Source organism: Notolepis coatsorum, assembly GCF_963971535.1.
Source record: "Notolepis coatsorum genome assembly, chromosome: 3".
NCBI lineage: Eukaryota > Metazoa > Chordata > Actinopteri > Aulopiformes > Paralepididae > Notolepis > Notolepis coatsorum.
In genome coordinates, this window is record NC_140167.1 from 86,252,131 (window position 1) to 86,275,707 (window position 23,577).

The 23,577-nt window shown below is 42.0% G+C and overlaps 1 protein-coding gene across 1 annotated transcript in view; it reads right to left on the bottom strand.

Moving 5' to 3' along the window:
• LOC311225890 (uncharacterized protein) overlaps positions 1–23,299 on the bottom strand; it is a 381,841-nt gene extending 358,542 nt beyond the window's left edge. The window contains exon 1 of the mRNA XM_084311282.1: positions 23,190–23,299. The gene's annotated coding sequence lies outside the window, so the exon portion shown is untranslated. The remainder of the gene's footprint in view (positions 1–23,189) is intronic.
• Between the last annotated feature and the right edge of the window lie 278 nt (positions 23,300–23,577).

Genomic DNA, 23,577 nt, shown 5'->3' on the forward strand with positions numbered 1-23,577 from the left:
CAACCAAGTACTGGGCCCGTTGTTTCGGAATGGATTGAGGTGCGTCTCCCCCTCGACTAGGGATGGGTACCTTTCACATTTGAACCGATATCGGTACCGGTACCTGTGAATCGATACCGGTACCCAACGGTACCTTTTTTCGGTACTTTAGTCTCAAGAAATGTGATTTACCTACCTCAGTTGTGAAAAAAATCCAAACTTCAAATAACTACAATTTCGACAGTTTTCGGCTTGCCATTGCTCCGACTGCTTTGTTGTTGAATCAAGTCAAATCCTAGGTAAGCATATATTGTGCGTGTGAACGTTGACATGAAAAGTAAGTAGTAAAAGTAAAAGTAAAAGAAATAAATTTTTTTTTTTCTTCGGTATTTCACTTGATTCGATACTCGGTAGTACCGACGTATTTCGGTTCGGTACCTCAAGTCGTATTATGTTTTGCAAATAAGGAGACATAGATAACATCACAAAGCACTCAAAATTGCTCCATTTAAACCATTTTCTGAATAGTGCAACATTTTGGGCTTTTCTGGAGAATCGCGAATGCCAAAACAAGTCGGGTTAGACGGAGCCGGGTCACATTATTATTACATTTAAGCTACTATCTCAAGTAATGTGCACTGCTTGTCCCAATGAGCTTCAGCACCCCAGTGAGAAGAAGCTAGCTCCTAAGAAACCTGTGTAGAATCCTAAGGTAACACTGAAACCTGTGTAGAACCCTAAGGTAAGACTGAAACCTGTGTAGAACCCTAAGGTAACAGATAAACTTGTGTAGAACCCTAAGGTAACACTGAAACCTGTGTAGAACCCTAAGGTAACACTGACACCTGTGTAGAACCCTAAGGTAACAGAGAAACCTGTGTAGAACCCTAAGGTAACACTGAAACCTGTGTAGAACCCTAAGGTAACACTGAAACCTGTGTAGAACCCTAAGGTAACAGAGAAACCTGTGTAGAACCCTAAGGTAACACTGAAACCTGTGTAGAACCCTAAGGTAACACTGAAACCTGTGTAGAACCCTAAGGTAACAGAGAAACCTGTGTAGAACCCTAAGGTAACACTGAAACCTGTGTAGAACCCTAAGGTAACACTGAAACCGGGAAACGCCGCTATTAGTACACAGAAGCAGAGGAAGACGTCAGCGCTCTCAGATCATATCCTGCAGCCTTTAACACTAGCACAGCCATGGAGAAATATGAGAAAAATAAACAGTGTAAACTATATAATTACCTCTGAATACAAGAATATGAGGTTTACCACAATGAAATGTAGGTTTGAGTGACATAAAAAATAAAAAATAAAAATATTAGAAATAAAAAATATATATAAAAATTGGATGGAAGAGCCACACATTGACGGGCAAAGAGCCACATGCGGCTTGCGAACCACGGGTTGGCCACCCCTGCGCTAGATGCTAGCAAAGTGCTGTGACTTTCGTCTGTTCCAATGGCCCATTATGTGGAATAGCGTTCTAATTACATTTTCCTGAAGTCATTTTGAAATTTCAGAAACCGTGCCAGATAAAACTGGTACTTTTAGGAAAAGTCATTGAGTGACAGAGCTGGAGCTCGACCGAGTGACGAGGATACAGTCATTTGACCACTTGTCGGCTGTGCTAGTGTTAACACACAGTAGGGGTGGACGGTATGGTCTAAAATTTATATCACGGTATAATTTGAAGCATAGACGGTAACGGTATATATCACGGTATCAGTGTTTCCGTTAGAATAATTTTTTTTGCCTGATAGGCAGGCTATATAAAGAATGACATCCTCAAGGCATGTAGATTTATAATATTTTAACTTAAAACTAGGCTACTTTTGCGTATAAAGTCATTATATTCCAAATAAAATAAGTCCCGAGTCGAGACTCCGTGCTGCTCCCATTGCAAACAGCGGGGCTGGATTTTGCTAGAAGCATATGTAGCTGCAGAGCCGCAGAGCCAGTGGCTCTTTCAGGTCGTTCAGCCGTTTGGTGGGGGGGCGCTGTTGAGCGGGCCTGTGACCAGACCTGAAAGAGCCACTGGCTCTGCGGCTTTGCAGCTGCATGCTATTTCGCAAATCCACTGCTGCAGCCGTCCTCCCGTCGTTATCATAACACTACACACATATCATAATGTTTACAGCAAACTGTAGTTGATCACCAGGTATGTTTTATTAACGTAGAATAATTCATATAAGAAAAACGATAGGTAAGATCTCTTACCTTTCTCCACTGGTTAAAAATGCCAGGAACTGAAATTGAAACTTGCTGTGCGCCGCGGTGATATGCGTTTATTATGAAATGACAATTGCGTGTTGACACGCCCAGTGCGCCCACTGCGCGAAGCCTCCTAAATAACTTTTTCCAGTTTGCACATATCTATTATCTATGACTAATTCAATCTATTTTTAGGGACAAATGCGATTGAAATAGTCGCGCTGTGGTTACATGACGTCATTGCTATTTTAGAGCTGCTCTACCCGGTTACACGGTATAGTCAAAATCCATACCGTAGAGCAAATTCATACCGTTTATACCGTCCACCCCTAACACACAGACAGCAGAATAGTGGGACCTGCAGCGTTTCAACATGATAGTCCAGTTATTTTTACGCTGCCAGCCAGAGATTTCACAGTTCAATCCAGGAGAGAGAGAGAGAGAGAGACAGAGAGACAGAGAGACAGAGAGACAGAGAGAGAGAGAGAGAGAGAGAGAGAGAGAGAGAGAGAGAGAGAGAGAGAGAGAGAGAGAGAGAGAGAGAGAGAGCGAGAGAGAGAGCAGAGGAAATTTCCCAGGCTCCCCGCCAAAGCAAACCCTGAAAAACTTCTCTCCTCACGCCTCCTCGCTCCTCACCATCTGATGGTCGGTCCCTCTGTGTGTCTCTCTCTCTGTCTCTCTTTCTCTCTCTCTCCGTCTGTCTCTCTCTCTGTCTCTCTCTCACTCTCTCTCTCTCTCCCCAGCCTCTACTTGAACCCGGCCTGGCCCAGCCCGGCCTCTGGGTGATTGTAGCTGAGCCAACACGTGCATACAGGATTTTTAAAGGGACAGTTCTGATTTTGTTCAACCCTAACCCTATTGGGCTACTTATCAATGGTGATGTTGATCAGATTAGATTAGATTCAAATGTATTGTCATTATACAGCACAAGTGCAGTACAACGAAAAGAGGTTTGGCATCAAACCAGAGTGCAAATGTAACAGTAAAGTGCAACAGTATACAATGTACAGGTGATTAAACTGAGTATAAAATATATAAATGAGTACTACTGAGTGTAGTGCTAATTAGGTGCATGTACAAAGTTGTAGTATTAATATGTACAGTGATACAGGTATAATTATTATAATATTGGTGCGTGTGTGTATCTTTCCATTGGTTGACATTATTAGGCAAACAAGAAAACAATGAACATTTTCAGCCTATTGTAATGACCCTGCTGTGGTACAAACATATCATTCATTCATGGTTTAGTGTAGTAAGGGGGAGGGGAGGAGAGGAGAAACAGCCCAGTGCAGAGTGCACATTAATTAGTTATGTCTGCTTGTCATCATGCCTTTACAAGCTTCAACGTTTTATTCATCATCTAAATGTGGCAATACAAGCTTGATATTCAACGTTAAATGAATGCCCTTCTGTGTTAAGACTGTTAGTAAGCCAGTGTAAAGTAAAGTAAAGATATTGAGCATACATTTGTAAAATGTGCAACCGTAGTTTCACCTAGTGTCGCATGAGACGTGTCCGTCGTATGGCTGGATGTACCGAACCGTGACATCCGTAACGTGAAGTGACTTGCGGGACACATACACATACCGTTACACCCCTAGTAGCTACAGTACCACAATACCAGTATCAGTAGCTACCAGAATACTAGTATCAGTAGCTACCAGAATACTAGTATCAGTAGCTACCAGAATACCAGTATCAGTAGCTACCAGAATACCAGTATCAGTAGCTACCAGAATACCAGTATCAGTAGCTACCAGAATACCAGTATCAGTAGCTATCAGAATACTAGTATCAGTAGCTACCAGAATACTAGTATCAGTAGCTACCAGAATACTAGTATCAGTAGCTACCAGAATACCAGTATCAGTAGCTACCAGAATACCAGTATCAGTAGCTACCAGAATACCAGTATCAGTAGCTATCAGAATACTAGTATCAGTAGCTACCAGAATACCAGTATCAGTAGCTACCAGAATACTAGTATCAGTAGCTACCAGAATACCAGTATCAGTAGCTACCAGAATACTAGTATCAGTAGCTACCAGAATACTAGTATCAGTAGCTACCAGAATACCAGTATCAGTAGCTACCAGAATACTAGTATCAGTAGCTACCAGAATACCAGTATCAGTAGCTACCAGAATACCAGTATCAGCTCTACTAGGGGTGGGACGGTTCACAAAATGGACGGTATCACGGTTTTCGGTTCGGTTCGATATACGTTAATATTTATTTAAAAAAAAATCACTCAAAAATCTATACATGCTTCATTTATAAAAAATATTATAAAAATAAGGTTTACAATGTTACAGTGTTTACAGCCTTAAATAATGTTTGGCACACAAAGACCGAACTGACTGAAAAATATAGGCTACATTTGTCAAAGTATTAACTTAGTGCAAACAAACAATATGCTCAGCCAGGGCCCTATTCCCCGTACCTGGTTCAACTAAGTCGATCAAGAGTCCCATTATCCAGATTCAGTTAACCCGATGTTTGAAGCCAGGATTTTCCTGTTCCTCGAAGGTGGATTCAGTCTCGTTAACTCGAACCAGACTTGAGACCCAGGATAAGTGCGCGCGGCCGCTTCAGTTGAAAAGCCAGCACTTATCGATAGCAGAGATCCTGATTTTCTAACGGCATTGATTGATTAATTGATTTAAAACTTTATTAACAGATTGCAGTACGGCTCAATAGCCTCGCCGACAAGTTAAATGCGTTATCTATAGGCTAATTTTAAGTCCCTCATTACCTCAATCAATCAGATTATATTTCTTTAAACTTGCCTGCTGGCAGTAGGTTTATGGATTGAATAATCAAATGAGATCTTGCTAGCGAAAATAATGAGTTAAACTGTTATACAGAATAAGGATACGGCTCTCTTACCCATTGATTGATGTATGGTGGATCTTTAACTTATCTGCACTGTGGTGTAACGGTTTCTGCTTTTGACTTTCACGCAGACGGCCCGGGTTCGAATCCTAGTCTTTTCCTTCTTTTTGCAATGTAGGAATAATTCAATTTGGTGCACGTTGAGAGCTATATAAAGAATGACATCCTCAATGCATGTAGATTTATAATATTTTAACTTAAAACTAGGCTACTTTTGCGTATAATCATTAATATTATATTCCAAAAAATTATATTGGAAACGCGGGGTTTCGAACACCGGTCGCCCGGTTGCCAGGTTTGAGCACTACCGCTGCGCCCAGGGGAGGAAATTAGGCCACTTTACTCGCCAAATGCGAGTATTTTTTACGTTTGGCGAGTGATTCATGAAGACCACTCGCCAGTCTGGCGAGTATACAAAAAAAAAAAACATTCTGCAATCACTGCACTGGCAAACGGTGCGCGTCTTCTGAGTGTTCGCTTTAGTTGACAGTGCCACGAGAGCACTGCACAAGACCACCCGCGGACATATAATGTTTAATAAAAGTTTGCGCAGTACTGGCCAATCCGCGGACATATAATGATAAAAGTCCTGCGTTACTAGGCTAGCCATCAGGAGCACTCTCAAACGGATAACGTTAAACACAGCAGAAGATGGAAAACAGACAGACTGACCAACGGGGAACTGCATCCAACCCTAGTACAACCATCGAGTATAAGTTACTAAGGACACATTTAAATCACAGAGGTGTAATGTTAGTCTACTGGAAATGTATACAGTGGTTAGCTTCTAGTTTTAGTGATAGCTGCTTGCTAGCTAACGTTAGCCCCGTGTGCTCAAAGCAGCCAGCTAGGTGTATCTGTTATGACTATAATGTTTCCAAAAAAGCACCGGACTACGACGTAAGGTTAGACATTTTATTTCATGCTCAAAAGCCCCTGGCTTGCACATCGCAGTCACGAAAGGGGCTAGCTAAGCTCAACCAGTGCACTGTGTACAACAGCACACCAACCCAACTGACGTTATCACAACACTTGACGGTACTGTCGTAAGACCACCGTGCCGTCTTAAAGGCACAGTGTGCCTACCCAGATGCATACACAACATTGACGAGGCTTGACAACCGAGGTTCAAAGTTAACTTGATTGATTGAAAACTTTATTAACAGATTGCAGAATGGGTACAATACAGTACGGCATTTTCAATTCATCATAACATATGACATACAGATAGACTACTGCTACATCTATATATTTCACATCTATCTATACACTTCACAACATACTTCGGTTTTTTTCTTTCACTGCCCAACCCAGTCCAACCCAGCATCTTTCACTGCCCAGTTCAGCCCAACCCAGTCCAGAATAGATACCTCTTTCATGTTAATATGTTTTATGCTAATATTGTGAAGAGTAGAGATTAATGTTTTATGCTAATACATATTTTAAAGAGTAGAGACACGGTGTGATTATTTTACTATGATTGAAAATCTATTTAGACGAAGACATACAAAGAAGTAATTATCACAATTAGCGATTTTTTTTGTCTGGTAAAAAATCTGTTTGGCTGGTAAAAAAAATCAGATACTCGCCAGTTGGCTGGTAAGCCAAAAAGTTAGTTTCCTCCCCTGGCTGCGCCACTGTGCCAGACGGGATAGATTCATTGTTTATCCATTAATGTACGAGAGACCCGTGTTTAGAATATTTTTTCTTTTGAATGAAGTTTTATCTCTTTATTCTCAAATGCATTAATGTGACGTCAACGGCTCATTCAATTTCTCAAATCCGTCAAACAGCGCATCTCATCAGACATTTTAATCCCAGTTACAATATCACACAAAATCCACAATCCACGCATAGACACTTCAATTTTATGCTTGAATGAAACACAATCCGGGCGCTCCGTTAAGCAAATCTACAGCGGAGAATATATGAAACTAATCAGAGCCAAACGGCCGATAGGTTTCATTCATTAAAAATATCCCCGCGGGATTCACATTTGCAATGCGCCGTTATTAAAATAACCACATGCAGCGTGTATCGCGACTCCGAGCGCCGTATACGTGCATTATTTTATTTAGGACAAAGTAAATCTATAGGCTCAATATGATTTATTATCAGCATTTAGTTCTATTATTATACATTTCAGAAGCCCCCTCTAGGAAAACGAAGCACAGAAACATAATTCAGAATGGTGAGAATCATTTCAGGAAGCGAGCTGTCATTTATTTGTGGGGGCGTGGCCATGGTTCATCCGGCTAACTGAAGTTAACCCTGCTCCCGACCAGGCTCAAACTTTTTGATCTGTTGTCATGGTGATTTGGACAATCGCGTGTCGGGGAATGGGAAGGTCCGGCTTAAGTCAGGCTTGACTGGAAATTATCCGGCTAACTCAGTTATCCAGGTACGGGGAACGGGGCCCAGCACTAGACTTTCCTTTCTTTAATATAAACACAAAAAAACAATGTCAACCATGTTTAAATTCCCTGATTGTCAGTTCTTAATGGAAAGGTTAGTTTTCTGCTTGAAATTAAAGTGCAGTATTTGAAATACAATGAAAGGAATATGGCTGGATTTCTTATCAAAGGGAAAAGTGTCACTGTTATTTAAAATAAATAAATAAACAAATTAGAAGGCCATCAATATAAATGGTAGCATACATCAAACTAACACACACACTGTACTGTTTAAAAACAACACTGCTCGTGGGATCCTTTCCTAACTTTCTTTGGGGGTATGGAAGCGGATAATGTGACGGAGGCGATCTGACTGGCTTCCCTGGTCTCTCAGCTTGTTACGGTTTATTTTTCCTATTATGTTCTTACTTTTCCTCTTCTCTATCTGCAGAATACAAGGGATATGTGACTGCTGTCAGGTGATTTAAAAGCTAAAAGGAAAAACAGTGATTAACAAACGATCTAAGATATTGTAGAATGATTTTGTCTGGTATAGGGGTGGGGGGAGGGAGGGAGGGAGGGCCTTATTTAATTTTTATTTTATTTTGGCCCATGTGGGACCACCTGTAAAAACAAAATCTCAAATAAAAAAACCTTGGTAAAAAAAAAAAACACTGCTCTGTTCATTCTATTTTTAAAATACGTACATTGTCTGTCTACATTTATTTAACTAACATTTGAACAACATTATTTAAATATTGAGTGCAACTGTGGTTGATGGGTTGGCGGGTCCCCACGGACATTTTAGTGTCACGGACCTTCAGCTCCGGTAACGTTAGGAGGAGTTCATAACATCAACAAGCAGCACGAAAGCGGCAATAGTCCCGGTTGGAGTTAGTAAAACACAGTTGTATGTTAGCCTTCTTGGATGTTGAATAAACGCCTATCATTAAACACCCCACCTCTCAGACTCCCATTTCCTCCTCTGCTAGCTAGTAGCTACGGTAACATTTCGTTGACTGTATTAGCTGGCGGGCTACCATAGTTAAAACGTGCGTTGTGTTGTACAAACTGCTAACGCTATGGCAAGATGTGTGTAGGCCTATGTAATGTTAATGGCTATGTTTTTAAAGTCGTAATGAAGATTGATTTATATTGTGCTTGCCATTTTTACACAAACTGACTAGCACCTGGCTGCAGTGCTGCTGCTGCTGCTGCCTGCAGCCAGTGCTCACCTCTCCCGGCTCCGCCAAATGAATTTTTTTATTTGCGCGTCATCTGAACCATACGATACACAGACGCCCCGAACCGTGGGGGTCGTACCGTACGGTACACGGTTCGAATGCGTATCGTCCCACCCATAGTAGCTACCAGAATACAGTATCAGTAGCTATCAGAATACCAGTATCAGTAGCTACCAGAATACCAGTATCAGTACCAGGGGGTAGGGGTGGTTCCAGAGGCAGGTGTCTGAACCACAACACCATCTCACCAGTCACCACTTAACCATAGCTGTTGTTACTCTCTGACCAAGGACACAGAATCGCTCTTTGACTCCTCGTGTTCTGCTTGATGATCTGAAGGAAGTGGCACATAAACCAAGTTCTAACTTTGAAATGTGTTTTATATTTTATTATTATTATAATATTTTTTTCAATTGACTGAAACTAAGTCAATAGAGGCCTTGCACTGAAGTTTTGTGTAGTTCTGTCGAATACAACATGGCTGCCTGCCTGTAACATAGAAATCATTGTTATGTACATGGCCACAGAAGAGACAATGGTTGCTAAACAACATTTTCTATGTTATGATATATGAGAAATATATTAACAAACATTTAATCATAAAACAGTGTTTTTCCAGTGTTTTACCTACTCTACCACCACACGGGAATTTGGCATTTTCTTTTAACCCTTTCACTGCCACACGACAGCTGGTTAACTTTCACTGTGACAATACAGAAGGTTAGCCCTTTACTATCACACAACCGACGGCGATGCTCCATCATTAGCATCATTAGCTCCGCATGGTTACCAACTATTACAGGCAGCCATGTTGGAAGAAAGAGAACGACACAAACATTCTGTGTAGGGATGGGTATCGTTAGGATTTTATCGATACTACTACTCTTATCGATACTGCTTAACGGTTCGGTACTTTATCGATACTCTTATCGGTTCTTTTTGCTTATTTTGCAAGAAAAAAAAACTATTAATTAAGAACAGAATCGACATTGCTTTATTATTCTTTTATATAACTATATAAATATAAATAAATATTATTTCTTCAGCAGCAACAGCAGCAGCAATGTTTTAAATGTGTCTGAATTATAGACTTTTTATAATTAACAACAAATGTAAGATAAAAAAAGTTGGAGTCATACAATACTATTTTGATTGACAGTCGATCTGCCAATTACGTCACACCGCTTGCACCCACCTCTTCTTCTTACCACCAATCGGAAGCTCTCGTTCGTTTATTTACTTACGGATTGTCAGCCATTATTCTACTCGGAGCTCAGGCTAATAACGTTAGCTCCCCACCAGCCACATTGACAAGTACCAGCGGTTATACATTACTGGCAAATGTCTTGTTGCACTTGTGGCAACGAGCGTTGTCCGCATCGACTTTAGTAAAATAGACCCAGACTTTTGAACGTTTCGTTCTGTCCGCCATGATGAGAGCAGAGCCGTCTGTACTCTGTAGCCTACAACAGCACCCGTGTGTGTGTGTGTGTGTGCGTGTGCGTGTGCGTGTGCGTGTGTGTGTGTGTACAGCACAGCCCGCTCCTCGCGCAGGCAGAGAGAGACCGAGGGAGAAGAGATATAGAAAACGGCCAACAAGATTACTTTGCGACGTTTAAATTCCTCAAAAAAAAAACTCTATAATATAGTACCGGTTCCCGTTTAGAACCGGGGTCCGGGGGTCATCCCTAATTCTGTGCTAGGCCTCTATTGTTATAAAGTAGATGATGACGCAAGAACAGGACACAGAAGCCGAGCTATCGTCAAACCCGAGTCTCCAGGACTAAAGGAGCGTTACACAACTCCAAGGCAAGGGCGCTGAGAACTCTTGATTCCAGATCAAGCTCAGGAAAAATAAATCATATCACTTTCCGCAAACAATTGTTCCAACTTTACAGGTTGCTCTCATGGAACGGATCAGCTTGTCGTCAAGCTTGGGATGAGTAAGAAAGATTCCGACTGTGTTCAGAATTGACAAGATGGCGGTTGTTAGCTCGTGTGACAGTAACTTGTTGTGATGACAAAGTGATCATCAGATTAATTAGTTTTTCAGATTTTCCTGTACTCCTCAAACTCTGCATCTCTCTCATGCCGTCTGCATGCCAGCGTTTTCCCCTATATTGCACCCTAGAGATGAAGAGCCATACGCATCTTTGAATAACCACAGTAGGCCTACACGCAGTTCCACAAAGCATTCCAAAGTTACGTTTTTGGCAGAGTTAAGTTTCGTTTTCCAAAAGTGAGGAATCTTTATTCCATTACTTTTCCTGACATTTTAGGTTTTTGCCGTGGTATAGTTTTGGAACTGGTACCGTGATACTCATCGGTATCGAAGTCAAAATTGTGGTATGGTGATACCACAACTGGCCAGTGTAATTAAATATCCATTTCTTATTTCTTCTTCTCTTAGACAAACAATGCTTTTCCTTCTAACCTCAATAAGTGTCTTACTATCTTCCGTTGTCAGGAGATTTCCACCAAGATACCAGATGTTCCCACTGTATGCTAAAATAATCCTCTCTCTCTCTCTCACAGTGGATGACTGTCTCTCTCCCTCCACCTCCACCTAGCTTCTGTTAGTCACCGTGGCTGGTTATAAATAAGGGTAGTTCTTCTGTGGGAAGCGGAAGGGATGAGTCATCCAATTATTCCCGGGGGGAAGCCTGGTGGGACACTAGCGAGGAGGACGTCCCTGAGGCACCTAGGTCTGCTTCCTGACGGACTGAAAGCCAATTTATGGGAGGCAAGAGGATTTGAATCAGCAACCTTTGGTTACCGGTCGGCCGACTCCTCTGCACCAATAGGATGGTGTAATCCAGCTGTGAGCTGGTGACTGAAGGGAGGCTGGGTGCCCCCACCCACCATCTCTGCCTAAGGGCCCTTGAGGAAGGCACTGAACCCCCAAACTGCCCCAGGGGTGCTGCACCTGCAGTCTGATCTCTGAGTAGGGATGGGAATTGATAAGATTGTATCGATACGATTCCATTATCGATTCTGCTTATCGATCCGATTCTCTATCGATTCCCTTATCGCTTCCTGATACATTTATAATTTAAATAAATGTAATTGGAAATGCAACAGAACTAAGCTAATTAGAATAACAACATGCAACTTGACATTTCTGATGGTCATTTATCATTTATTGTTGAGCCCCCATGTCAGAAAAATACAAAAACTGTAAAAGATGTATTAACTATATACTTAAATAAAATAATGTATTTGAGAACTAATTTAATCTATTGAACTGTAGTTGCATTCAACAGGTCGTTATTGCTAAAGAGAATTTGTTAGCAATAACCTACCTGTATAAATAAAGGCCAGCTCAGTGTTCTCTCTCTGTCTCTCTCTGCAATGAGCATGGCTATTTAGCTAGCTAGCGGCTAACATTACTTTACCATGTAAATGAATGACTAGGATGCAAAGCACTTTCAGTTTTCACTGCACACACAAAACCGTCGCAATATCGAGCCATTTAGGTTTTCCTAGTCAAGGAATCAAATAGTCTGCTATGGTGCGTGGCATTAACGTTATTGTTTTTAAATGCGCAACTGTTGGAAAAACATGGCATCGATAAGAGGAATCGATAGTTACAGAGGCATGCGATTCCAGGAATTGGACAATTAGGAACCGGTTCCCAATCGATTCCGATTCTCGATTCCCATCCCTACCTCTGAGGAAATACATGATGTGTGTAATGTGTAACTAGGAGAGATATGAGGAACTATGAGGGATAGGAGGATGTGAGAGGGATAGGAGGATGTGAGAGGGATATGAGGAACTAGGAGGGATGTGAGGGCTGTGTGTACAGTAACTAGGAGGGATATGCAAAAATGCTTTCTAAGTCTCTCTCAAAACACATCAGACACTCGAGCTGTTGTGTGTGCATGGGCAAGTGATGCAGAGCCTGCTCTATCTCTGCTGGGTAGGTGAACTCACTCTTGCTTATTTCTCCAAAGTCGCCTACTTCAGCTTTAAATAGACCTCCTGTAGTAAATTAAATGTGTTGTCCAGGGCATTCTAGGTATTCTAGGTGCCACACCCAAGTTATATTCAGAAGACAGGCCTTTAGTTTCCAATCTCTCATCACTACACTCTTTGAGTTTGGATTTGTAGTCAAACACACCCTTAAACAGGGACTGTGGTGGGCCTCATCAACAAGGCTTGGGACCCCCCCAGACACCGTCTCTTATCTCCTCTCCCCATAGGGAGGTGTAGTACAGTGTACAGTGTCTCCCCCCCCCCTCAATGTACAGTTTTGCTTGTTTATACAGTGTTTCCCCCCCCCCCCCCCCCCCCCAACTACCTCCAATGTAAATTACCCAGTATGGTTGACAATATCCCAATGTACCCAACCCCCCCCACACAACCCCACCCAACCTCCTCCAATGTACAGTTTCTACGTCAAATGTATATATTCCCTTTTCTTGACTCCTTCTGTATCACAAACAGTACTGTATTTGCAAATCTGGTATGTCATAAATGTATAGATGTAGCAGTACTGAATATCTGTATGTCATGTATGTCATATATGTCCTGATGAATTGAAAATGGGGGACCCTGATGTAAACAAGACGAAAGTCTTTCTCTGGTCTGCATCCCCTTAACTCTTTCAGTGCCACTCACGAGATTTCTCGGGTTTTTTTATAGGTGGTTGCGTGCCACTCACGAGATTTCTCTGAATTATTATTATAATTTATTTTTTGCGATCTGAAAAATTATTGCATCACCCGAGCCTACCCGAGTATAGCCGAGGGGCGCCGGCGATCACTGTGGAAAAAAGCGCCCCCTGTCGTCTCCCAGATGACATAAGTGATTTTGGAATGGACTCAATGAAAATGAATGGGGAAAAAAATCCGGTACTCCACATTTTCCAGTTCACTGATCCAGCCGGGGTTACTAGAGTTCATTCTGGAGCCTCAGATCCCCGCGGATCATGGAGTTCTACTGTATTGCGTTGGATCCATACACGTATCGATTTTTTCGAATGGTGATCAGGAATTGGAATATACCAGTTGGATACCATCTGATGTCACGTAAGGACTCTATGTTATCAGTGGTAGGATAATCAGAGTAAGTTTGATGAAGTTATAAGCTGTTTTGTGAAATGTCTTCTTTCGGTTTCACTGTAAAAGTCCGTGAGGAAATCAACGGAGCGATTATCAGTGCGCGGCCGTAATGTGCGTGCGTGCACGTATAATATTGATCATCTAGCGTTTATTTGAAAACGATTCATAAAAAGGCCGACGAATATCAACGTTGTGGAATATTCCACTAAAAGACGATTTTCATAGAATGCTCCAGAATGAGCTGTTTTTTATATCAAAACGGGGGCTTTTCTAACTGCTCTGAAACGGCAACGACGCGATAAAAAAACAATCTGCCTTCACAGCACTGACTGGAAAATAGTCTTTGATAATGCGATGGGCAGATTAGACACATAGCCATAATTTAAAACATAGATTAGGCGATATTAACGTTAACATTGGCGCCGATGGTGGCATTCAAGCGGTAAAACGGAAAACCAGGCGTGGCGCTGAAAGTGTTAACAATTGTGTGTATTGAGCTGTACTGTATTGTACCCATTCTGCAATCTGTTAATAAAGTTTTCAATCAATCAATCAATCAATCAATAGTGGTTACGCCATTGCTGTTTCCGGCCAGTCCACCATCTTGAAAACACAATGTATTTCCCCAAATGCCCATTTCTAAATCGTCTTGTTTAAAACAAATAAAGCATGAACATTTGCATGGTGTACCTTTCTGTGCGTATTCATCCACAATCTATTGCTCAACATGAAGATATTGGCAATTAATCGTAAAAAAGAAAATCGCCAAATTTTATTTCAACCAAAGATGTGGGGACATGTCTTGCTATTCCTTTCACTATTTGGGCAACTTTACACAATTCCTGTGAGTCTATGGAACACATCTGTAAAGTTTTTTTCTAAAAAAATTCATTGTTTTGTATTTCTAATCAAGTACTCTAAAGCAGCATTTTTCCACTTCAAGATTTCAAGCTGTTTTGGGCTGGGCTCCGCCCATACGCGCTTTGAGTGACAGTCACCCACAGTCACACAGAGGCAGACAGGCAGACAGAGAGAGATATAGAAATTGAGGGGGATACTAATTAATTTCACCGCGGGGGAGGCATAATCCCACGGGACAATGCATTGGTAACTTGTTTCAAATTACAATATATACCCCTGTGAATATTATTGCACGGATCGGAATACGGGTGCGCGCGTGGGAGTCAAAAATATTTTGACAGTGATATGTGAGTGGAGAAGCCCCATCCCCGCGCGCCGGTCGGGAGGTTGTGTGTAAATGCGTGTGTGTTTTCCCCGAGAGAGAGAAGCTCCTGCTCGGTGTCCCCCTCTCTATCTCTCCCTCTCTCTCTCTCTCTCTCCCTCTATCTCTCTCTCTCCCTCTCACTCGCTCGTTCTCTGTCGTCTCTGTAGGCACCCGCTTGATTGATTGATTGATTGAAAACTTTATTAACAGATTGCAGAATGGGTACAATACAGTACAGCTCAATACACACAATTGTTAAGGGGATGCAGACCAGAGAAAGACTTTCGTCTTGTTTACATCAGGGTCCCCCATTTTGTACATTGGAGGAGGTTGGGTGGGGTTGGGTGGGGGGGGTTGGGTAGGAGGGGTTGGGGGGGGGGGGGAAACACTGTACAACTGTACAAACAAGACTGTACTTTGGAATATTGACAACCATACTAGGTAATTTACTGTACATTGGAGGGGGTTGGGGGGGGAAATACTGTACAAACAAGCAAAACTGTACATTGGAATATTGACAACCATATTAGGTAAATGACTGTACATTGGAGGGGATTGGGTTAGGACATTTACAGGGGCCAGTTTCGAATTGCAGTCTCCCGTAGGTGTTCTTTGAGAGTGGTTTTGAAAGTGGGTAGTGATTCACATTCCTTTACAGCTTTGGGTAGGGCGTTCCACATTGATGTGTCATAATTGCGAAACGTGTTTAGTCCCTTGTTTGAGCCGAATCTGGGTTTAACATGATTTGTGGAGCTCCCTCTGGTGTTGTGATCGTGGTATTCACTGACCTTTGGGAAGTATTTTGACATGTACATGGGTACCTTGGTCGTGTAGTGTATCTTGTAGACCAGGCCCATTGCAAGTTGCTGTACTCTGTCGTCTACTCTAAGCCATCCTAGGTTGTCAAAGTGGGCAGGGGTGAGGTGGTTCTAGGAGTAAGGTCAAGCAGTAGTCTGACCAGTTTGTTTTGAGATGTTTGTAATTTTGTTTTTAGCGCCTTTGAGGTGCTTTGGTACCATGAGGTGCAAGCATAGTCGTAGTACCATTGAATGAGTGCTCCTGCCAGAGTCTTCAGGGTATTCTTGTTTACCAGAGAGGAGATCCGGTACAAGAATCGAGTTTGTTGGTTGACTTTTTTTATTACATTGGATGCCATTTTGTCCAGGTAGGTAATTTCATCTTTCCTTGTGACAATATTGTCACCCACTGTAACTGAGAAGCCGTCGGTCTTGCTGAGTTTGATATTTGAGCCGAAGAGAATGGACTCTGTTTTGCCCATGTGTAATGATAGTTTGTTATCAGCGAGCCATATGCAGATTTTGCCTAGTTCCGAGCTGAGGGTTTTTTCAACCTGTAACTTGTTCTTGTCAGAGACCAGCAGGGCTGAGTCGTCCGCAAACAGGAACAAGTTGCAGTCACAAGCTGATGACATGTAATTTGCATAAATTAGGAACAGTAGCGGTCCTAGTATGCTTCCTTGTGGAACACCACAGCTCACTGTGAGATGGGGGGGGGATAGGGTACCATTTAGTAACCTCCACCATCTGTTCCCTCCCCTCAAGGTAGGATTGCATCCAGCTCACTGATAGACTATCAAATCAGAATGGAGTGATTGACAGTGTCGAAGGCCTTTTGTAGGTCCAGCATGACCATGCCGCAGTATTTGCCCGCGTCCACCTCTTGTTTGATTGAGGAAGTGTATTTCCACTCGCTCTGTTGTTGAGCGAATGGTTGCGCTACAACCATAGAGGGGGCGTTACTGCAGATCAGCTCCGTGCTACGTAGGATAGCGAGTCAAATCAGAATAGCTTAGTTCACTGGGGGAGGATATAGTCTCAACTGAATTGGAGCAATCCGCCAAAATGAGAATTAGAGGACACAGACCCCATTGATACAAAACAATGCTAAACACTGGAAAAGGCCATTTATAAAGACACAGGACCTTTAAACAATAATGTTAGTGATAGAAGGGAACTCATTTTGTGCAAAAATGGAAAGCTTTTAAATGTTCATCATGAGGCAGAATTGTTACAATAGCCGATAATCTATTTTCCCAATGATAAATCCCTAAACGGGTGGACCTCGCGGGCGGTCCAAAGTGACGTCAGACTACTCTCCCTGTACACACTATATACCCCCACGGACACCATCTCTCATCTCCCCATAGCAGGGTTAGAAATTAAAAAAAAAATTCAAGGGCTTTTTTTGCCCCCCTTAATTGATTTTCGGGGGCTTTTTTTGTATTTCGGGGGCACTGCATTTTTATGATAAACGGTAGGGGTGGGACGGTTCACAAAATGGGACGGTTTGGTTCGTATCACGATTTTGGGGTCACGGTTTTCAGTTCGATATATGTTAATTTTTATTAAAAAAAAATGTAACACTCAAATCTAAACATGCTTCTCATTTATTAAAAATAAAATAAAAGGTTTACAGTGTTTACAGCCTTAAATAATGTTTGGCACACAAAGACCGAACTGACTGAAAAATATAGGCTACATTTGTCAAAGTATTAACTTAGTGCAAACAAACAATATGCTCAGCCAGCACTAGACTTTCCTTTCTTTAATATAAACACACAAAAACAATGTCAACCATGTTTAAATTCCCTGATTGTCAGTTCTTAATGGAAAGATTCGTTTTCTGCTTGAAATTATTATGTTTCTGTCTACATTTATTTAGACTAACATTATTTAAATATTGAGTGCAACTGTGGTGGATTACGTAATTCGGTGAGTTGGAACTATCTATGGGTTGGCGCCGGGTCCCCACGGACATTTTAGCGTCACGGACCACCAGCCCAGACAATGTTATCAGCTCCGGTAATGTTAGGAGGAGACGTTCTAACATCAACATGCAGTGGAAAAGCGGCAATAGTCCCGGTTGGAGTTAGTAAAACACAGTTGTATGTTAGCCTTCTTGGATGTTGAATAAACGCCTATCATTGTCTTTAAACACCCCGCCTCTCAGACTCCCATTTCCTCCTCTGCTACAGTAGCTAGTAGCTACGGTGACATTTCATTGACTACAGTATTAGCTTGCGGGCTGCGTCGGGCTACCATAGTTAAAACGTGCGTTGTGTTTACAAACTCCTAACGCTATGGCAAGATGTGTGTAGGCATATGTAATGTTAATGGCTATGTTTTTAAAGTCGTAATGAAGATTGATTTATATTGTGCGTGCCATTTTTACACAAACTGACTAGCACCTGGCAGCTGGCTGCTGCTGCCTGCAGCCAGTGCAGAACACCGGCTCCGCCAAATGAATTTTTTTTATTTGCGCGTCATCTGAACCGTACTCCCACAGACGCTCCATTACCGGATAAATATATATATATAATTAGTAAACTGTCGGGGGCATTAAGTGCCCTCCTTAACTGATTTTCGAGGGCATTTTGTCCATTTTCAAGGGCATTATGCCCCAAGCCCCCGTTAATTTCGAACCCTGCCCCATAGACACTATATGTTACATAAGCATCTGACACAAGGTGTTACATTAACACACCCAGGGGTGCAGTGCTCATGCCACGCGGTACCACACCGTTCCACCTCCTTTCTGAGCAGAAGCATGCACACGCTCATGCACACAAAAATGTGTTTCACAACTTTCACTCGACTCATCGTGCCGTGCGCCAAGTACCGGTACTCACCTGGCTACTTGTCTTTGTATAACAATAGCATAACAAAGAACGAGAAGAGCAAAACCAAAATACAAGCCCTGTACCAATTGGTGGGGGTTTACTTGAGCTGTGGAACCTCTCACTATGTGACAAATGGTCCCGACTGGAAGGATGAGACATTTCTTAAGTTGTGCTTCAGAAGGAAACTGTCCTTCTGTAAACTGTAAGTTACATTGTTAATTTAGTTTGTATTTACTTTTCTAGTTTAAGTTAATTCAATTAAAGAAATTGTAACTACTGTACAATGTATCTACAATTACATTTAAAACATTGTTTGTTTTTCCACCATCTGTTGACAATATAATTTCTTTATCCTGCTACTTTTTCTCTATTTCAAGGCAATATTTACAAAACCTAAACTAAAACTAGTAATTTCCTATACAAACATGTTTCCTACTATTTATGCATAATAATAATTCTAATCATAATGCTGGTCGGAGCTGTTCTATGCACACGCGAGGGAACATTTATGTGCCTGCACGCGCGTGCACGTGACGTCATTAAAACACAGTGCAACCATTTATGAAATCACCACTGCACCACTGAACACACCCTTCCTGGACTATTATATTTGCACATAGACTCAAAACTGTGAGCATCTGATCCGTGTTGTGCACAATACTGCACAATTGCACAGCCCTGCTACATATTCTATTCCACCGTATTTGTATTCTAATTTAGTGTATTCTACAATAATCCTGCACAATTGTACTACTTTTCTACTTACTCCTACTTGCTTTGATATTGTCTAATGTTGACGCACAAATTCCTCGTATGTGCAAGCTTACTTGGCAATAAAGACTTTTCTGATTCCCATTTCCGGTTCTGAAAACTGCAGGCCTATTTCTGATCCTTTATTGACTTTGGAAGTACAAGAGTGTGAAACCGACACCAAAGATCTCACCTCAAGACCTACTTTTTCATTTGTGTCTTTATGTCTCTCTATAGACTCTCCATTTTACTGTTAGTAAACAACGAGGACATTTTGGGATGTGTGCAATTTGGTTTCACAGAGGTCTCCAGGGACAGTCTGGACGAGCGGCCGTGTGTTTGGTAACCTGCTCTGTCTCCAAGGACAGTCTGGACGATGAGCGGCTTGGAGACGGGAGCAAAGCGCTGCCTGGTCTTCAGCTTAAAAGGTTAATGCCACTTGTTTTTTTTTGTCAAGATGAGAAGCACGTTCAGTCACACTCATACCCCCCGACACTCAACTAACCGCCTCGGCCAGTCCTTCATACCAGTGGCCATCAGGCTCCACAACAGTGGGCACTGGGCAGGGACTGCTGCCAGACATCCAACTACTAGGAGTGTAGCTGACTCCCACCTAAAAGGACAATATACTACCTTATGCATACCGCACCTTTATACTTCATCAAATCATATATTTAGCATTTTAGCATTTAGCATTTTTTGATTATATATTAGATTTTGATTATTGGATTATTAGATTATATATTGCATATATTTAGCATTTAGCATTTCGTTTTTTTAGATTATATATTAGATTAGATTTACATTATTGGATTTTATATTGTAACTATTTATTGTAGGGCACATATAACTGAGAGGGCATACATACCCTCAGCTCGCACTTTGTTGCCCATAATGCACATGTCCAGAGTTAATTATATTGATTTGTTATATTGTTTACACTGCTTTTTTATTCTATTGTATTATTTTTACTTCTCCACTGTACTATAATTATGTCACCTGTACCATGTGTCTTATACTACCTGTACCTCCCCTCCCCCCTCCCCCATGCTGCTATGATGCCTGAATTTCCCCAAGGGGATCAATAAAGGAATATCTTATCTTTTAAGAATTCACATTTGTCCCTCCTGTGCCCCAGGACAGTTCAGTCAGTATGTTCTTCCTGTGCCCCAGGACAGTTCAGTCAGTATGTTCTTCCTGTGCCCCAGGACAGTTCAGTCAGTATGTTCGTCCTGTGTCCCAGGAAAGTTCAGTCAGTATGTTCTTCCTGTGCCCCAGGACAGTTCAGTCAGTATGTTCTTCCTGTGCCCCAGGACAGTTCAGTCAGTATGTTCTTCCTGTGCCCCAGGACAGTTCAGTCAGTATGTTCTTCTTCCTGTGCCCCAGGACTGTTCAGTCAGTATGTTCGTCCTGTGTCCCGGGACAGTTCAGTCAGTATGTTCTTCCTGTGCCCCAGGACAGTTCAGTCAGTATGTTCGTCCTGTGCTCCAGGCAGGGTTTCCGTTAGAATTCTTTTTTGCAGGTCTGAGTGTCCGGTAGATTTCAATCTACCGGACAAATGGGATAAATTCCGGTCAGAGTTTATTGAGCTTAAAAACAATTGATAGGCCTATATAAAGAATGACATCATCAAGGCATTTATAATATTTTAACTTAAAACTATGCTACTTTTGCGTATATACAGTCATTAATATATTCCAAATAAAATAAGTCCCTCGAGACTGCGTGCTGCTGCCGACTTGAGGTGTCGGTGGGCAGTCTGCCCGACCTTAATAAACAGCAGTCTGTTATAATCAAATTTTTATGAGCTAACGAATTCCGTTATATTGGACATTTGTATTAATTATATCAAGCGAAGAACTGAGAAATTTGGCAGAGAGACGGCAACATTATCGTGGGTTTGCGCCGTGATGTATATCTCCACCTCCCAACGACTTGGTGCTGCTCATAATGTCCGGTGAAAATAATTCCCTCTAAGCACAATTTGATTATTTGAATTGTATTAAAATAGGCTAAAATTAAATAGCCTATGCGATGAACGAAACAATCATTACATTTGTCGTTGCTTCACCAAGCAGCCGGTCAATGACATCCTGTGTCAGCGAGCTGGCAGCTGATATATTTACGTGAAGCATGGAGCAGGAGCAGACAGAGCAGAGCAGCGGTGTCAGCAGCGCCCCCACCCAACAGCTGAATTGCCAATGGCTGAATTGGAGTACTGCACCCTGCCAAGCCATGCTTCACGTAAATATATCAGCTGCCAGCTCGCTGACACAGGATGTCATTGACCGGCTGCTTGGTGAAGCAACGACAAATGTAATGATTGTTTCGTTCATCGCATAGGCTATTTAATTTTAGCCTATTTTAATACAATTCAAATAATCTAATTGTGTTTAGAGGGAATTATTTTCACCGGACATTATGACCGGAGAGATTAGATATGTCGGACTTCAACAGATTTTGCCGGTCAAATACCGGTAATTACCGGCTAACGGAAACGCTGGCTCCAGGACAGTTCAGTCAGTATGTTCTTCCTGTGCCCCAGGACAGTTCAGTCAGTATGTTCTTCCTGTGCCCCAGGACAGTTCAGTCAGTATGTTCTTCCTGTGCTCCAGGACAGTTCAATCAGTATGTTCTTCCTGTGCCCCAGGACAGTTCAGTCAGTATGTTCTTCCTGTGCCCCAGGACAGTTGATTCAGTATTTGTGAACACACACCACTCCTAAAGCTAGAGATCAGAGAGAGAGAGAACCCTTCAAAATCGGTGATGCTCCAATGAATGGGTTTCTGACTTCATGAGGCCAAAAGAAATTGTATGTGAACTTTTACAACCAAATGAGGTTTATATTGTGAACATAATATGAATTAACAAGTCTCTTTCGTAAACAGGAAGGCGAGGGAGACAAGACTCTGGTGATGATGTCATCAATGTCTTTTTTTGTACTGCTGTGAAGCATTTTGAGCTGCAATTTCTGTATGAAAGGTGCTGTACCCGGTCATACCCTGTACCCTGTCATACCCTGTACCATGTCAAGTATTTGATATTGAATAAGCAAGGCTTTTCACCTGGTCACGTCAAAATAGATTATCCAAAGTAAAAAGCTAAATGTATAAATTCAGATAAAAAAATAAAGTATTTATTGCATATTATGACTGATCATACAGATCTATTCTGCACCTTTGTTGTTTACACTGTTTATTTATCTCATATTTTTATATTCAGATTTAACTTTCTTCTATTACCCTGCCTGTACCTGGCTGTACCCCCCTACCCCATGCTGCCCGAATTTCCCCCAAGGGGATCAATCAAATCAATTAATATCTTATCATATCTTAAAACATTGAAACACTCGCAAAGTAAGTCTGCACGTTTATTGCAGGGGGGGGGTGACTGACGGTTTCGACAACCGTCACCTTATGGTGAATTGAAAATGGGGGACCCTGATGTAAACAAGACGAAAGTATTTCTCTGGTCTGCATCCCCTTAACAATTGTGTGTATTGAGCCGTACTGTATTGTACCCATTCTGCAATCTGTTAATAAACATTTCAATCAATCAATCAATCAATTCTGTTGACTCGCACTACTTTGGGCAGTAGTCTGTTTGAAGGTGAGAATCCCCCGCTGGTGCGTCTCAGAGCGGCACAGCTCGGAGAGGAGCCCCTGGCTACTAGATGTCATGACAACCACTCAAAAGTCGTCGAACAGTTTGCAACAGTAAAAGTTAGGCAGTGGGCTTGCCTTGCAGGTAAATCTTATCAAAAGTGCAGCGGCCTACCTGTATCCGCTTCTGGCGTCGTTATTCTGGGCTCTAGTCTGTTTTAATTGAGTGCCTGTTCCCCTGTGTGGTTTGCAGATTGCTGTACATCCCAACTGTGCGGCTCTGTGTTGTTGTGGTCGATGTGCGCGACATGCTGCTGCTTGGCTGCGCCTGTCAGGGGAGGGGGGGGGGGGGGGGGGGCGCAGTGTTAACTGGAAAATCCGGTCCAACGAGTAAAGGGCCTAGTCTACAGACTGCATTCATACCGGTAGGCTCGAGGGAGCAGGGCTAAACCCCGTGAGGCAGATTTATATTAATGTAAACGTTGTATTCATCATTATTTGTAATTATGTTTTTCTGTGAGTGAGTGAGTGAGTGAGTGAGTGAGTGAGTGAGTGAGTGAGTG